Source organism: Gavialis gangeticus, unplaced genomic scaffold (assembly GCF_001723915.1).
Source record: "Gavialis gangeticus isolate Ggan-Ray unplaced genomic scaffold, GavGan_comp1, whole genome shotgun sequence".
NCBI classification, from domain to species: Eukaryota; Metazoa; Chordata; order Crocodylia; family Gavialidae; genus Gavialis; species Gavialis gangeticus.
The window spans coordinates 9399234-9402523 of NW_017728964.1; the positions used below are offsets into that span (position 1 = coordinate 9399234).

General features: G+C 47.9%; 1 protein-coding gene across 1 annotated transcript in view; it reads right to left on the reverse strand.

Annotated features, from left to right (window-relative positions):
- The window catches only part of LOC109287514 (urotensin-2 receptor-like), a 68164-nt gene that overhangs the window by 43519 nt on the left and 21355 nt on the right, over nucleotides 1–3290 (reverse strand). The window lies entirely within an intron of this gene.

Here is a 3290-nt window from a genome sequence, read left to right on the forward strand (position 1 = left end):
GATAAGTAACTATCACCCCCAACCCCTCTTCAACCAAGGACTTGGACTCTGTTTCTCTTCCCTACTTGGACTCCAACCCTTCCACTGTGTCTCTTTCTCCTGCTGCCATTGTGAGTGCTTGTGTGTGTGTGCTTTTGTGTGTGTATGTGTGAACCAATAACTTCATGGGGCTGTGTAGTGTGTTGTCTGTTTAATAAACCTGTTATTTTGAAATCCTGAGTTTGGTTTTTGTCTGTTTCCTGTTTCCTCCTTGCCACCACTTATCTGCCCTCCCCCAATCTCCAAGCTGCCAGCCTCAGTTCCCAGCTTCTAGCTCCCAGGTTTCTGCCTCTCTCTCTCTTTCTTGGCTGTCTCCTCCTTGCCACCACTTATCTGCACCCCCACCCCATCTTAGCTGTCTGCCTCAGTTTCCAGCCCCAATCTACTTTAAGTAATCCCAAGCCTCAGTTCCTCAGCCAGTTTCTCTCTAATCCACCAGTCCTAATCCCAGTTCTGGCAACTTTCACTCCCTACACTTTATCTCTCTCTCTCTCACCTTAACCTTCTCCCAGGTACCCCAAGCACACACATACATACTGTACCATCCAAGTTAGGAACTTACCTATGTGTAGGTTGGATGTATGTGTGTGAACTGATGAGTGTGTGTGTGTGTGTATATATAATGTCATTGTGTGCATGATATACAAATTAGTGATCTGTGTATGTGTACTGAGTGTGTGGGTATGGACAATTGATTTTTGTCTAACTTTTGGTGTGTAGAGTGCATGTGCTTGAATTGGTGATAGGTATGCATGTGCCTAGGCTAGTTTGGATGCATAGATGCCTGAGTTGGTAGTGTGTGTGTATATGCACCTACTTGATTTGTATGTTTGTATATGTGCAATTGTGTCACACCTTCCTGTCTAACAGCACAATATTGAGATCCTGAGAGTTGGCCTGACCCCACAGGGCAACACGTGCACTGAGGTGTGAGGGGGAGCCCCAGAGCTTACCCTGCTCCAGCTATGAGCTGCAGAGCACAGCTGTAATGGCTGCCATACTCAGCCAAGGATAGAACAGCACCATGCAGGTTGCTCCTTCCAGTGCCTGCTCCCTGTCTCCCCTCCACCCCGTGTCTCCTGCTGGCTGGCAGCAGGCACTGGAAGGAAGAACCTATGTGCTGCCATTGCTTTCCCCAACTGAGCCTTGCTCTCCACACAGCTGTTCCTTGCAGCCTGCAGCTGGAGTGGGTCAAGAAAGGCTCTGCGGCTTCCCCCATACCTGTGTCAGCCAGTTGCAGTGGTGATGGTGGCGCAGCACCGGTTCCTTCTTCCAGCACCTGCTCCCAGAGAGCTGGGGACATGGTAGGTGGGTGGGGGAGCAGCAGGGAGCTGATAAATAAAGAGGAAACTTGCCTACTGCTGCCATTGTCCCCCGTGGAGCCTGGCATCCCTTGCAGCTGAAGCCTGTGGATGGAGTGGGACTGGAGCAGCTCTGGAGCTTCCCCTATCCCTGGATCAACTGGAGACGGGGGCAACAGAAGGAAGGTGCAGCCGTGACTGAACCACAGCACGGTTCCCCTGGGTCCCCCCAGGACCCACCTCTGCAAAGTTCCCACCTCTGAATTGCCAAATCTCCAGATGCTATTGCATATCTGAAGGCACAGTATTTGGAATTCATCCACATTATCCCTGCTTCTGGATTCACGGTATTTTGTGTGGGGGGATTTGGTATCTTGCTCTTTCTTTTTATTTTTGTTTGTTTGTTATAACATAAAAATAAGACTCTGGTTGCGGAGAAGAGCTTGCACATGTGAAGGTACAGAAACCAGAAGGCAATAAAAATTACACCAAATCTTTTATTATCTATTAAAAGTCACAGTTGGCAATACCACTACCTAATCTAGGAAATAGCTTTCTAATATTGTATTAAAAATCAATTTAGCAGAATGCTTGCACACTCTGCATTGAATAATAGCACTTAATCACAGTCATAAACCCCGGCGTGAACTGAAGGCAAGATTAAAAACATCTATTCCCAAACCCCTAGTGTCCCCTCGACGTCCTATTTGTTTGATATTTAGCTTTTCAGAGTGGTTCTTTGTTCCCCCTACCGCTCCTGTTATCTCATGTTGGCTACAACTATATTCAGCATTAGAAGCCCCCAGGTTTCTAAGCTTAAAGGAGTTATTTCAATCTCAGCTAAGGCTACATATATAACAGGAATTACTAATTGGGTCAGTTCTCAAAGCCCTGTTAACTAGTACCCTAATCTAGAGTGTTTTAAAAGGAAGGTGTATGAAGACTAATGCCTGGTTTCTGTAAGTGATGCACATTCCCATTGGATTGTCATACGTGTGTAGGATCAGCCACATACGGCCCCTAAAAAACTGGTGTAAAAGATTCCCATGTAGGCCCCGTTCAGACAAGTGTGGATATGAGGTATACTGTGCCAGACACTGCACATGCAGGCAGTCCTCATGCAGCTACCCTGCAGCATGGGAGGGCTTTTTGACCCTGCGAGATCCTCGGGTCAAAAAAATCCGTGCCTTAAAAACGGGGGGCAGCGCACCAGGCAGCAGTGCGCGCTGCTCTAAATTGGCTTGCCAGAGCCATGTTCCAGTTGTCAGCCAGGATCCCAGCTGCAGGAACACCATGGCTACAGCTCCCCAAGGTCCCCAGGATCCCAGGTAAGGCTGCTGGGGCCAGCACAGTTGCTGACCCCAGCCTCCCCTGCCCCACCCAGGGTAACCTACTGTGTGCCAGAGGGCACGTGGCATGGGCATCCTTTAGGGACAAGTAGCAGTGGCACAAGATGTGCCACTGGTTCTTGTCCTCAGGGAAACAAACATCTGCACTCATGTGGATGTGGCTGCAAAGGACAATTTTGTTTTGAAGAGGATCAGAGTTCCCTTCCCAAGCTTTGGCAGCTTAAATACTCTAGGGAGACAGAGAGGGATTAGTTTTTATACGATTCATCTCTTTTATGGATCTGTATCCTTAAGAATAGGAGACTGGATCTTTAAGACCAGGAGACATTATCAAGGAGTGGTATTTGCATGGGACTGCAGTCAGAGTGTGGTTACAGAGGTAGTTGGAAGCTCCACTACATGGGAATAATACATCCCTGCACAGTGCTGTAATGTTGCCATTCAGTGAAGCATAGTGGTAGTCTCTGCTGAATTCTGAATCCCAGCCAGATTTATTTGTTAAACTAGGACAATCTTTTGCCTATCTACTTAGCCTGTATTACCTTTCTCCCCATTCCTACTCTGAATGTGCATCTCCAGGAGCAGCTTCTCTAAGGACTCG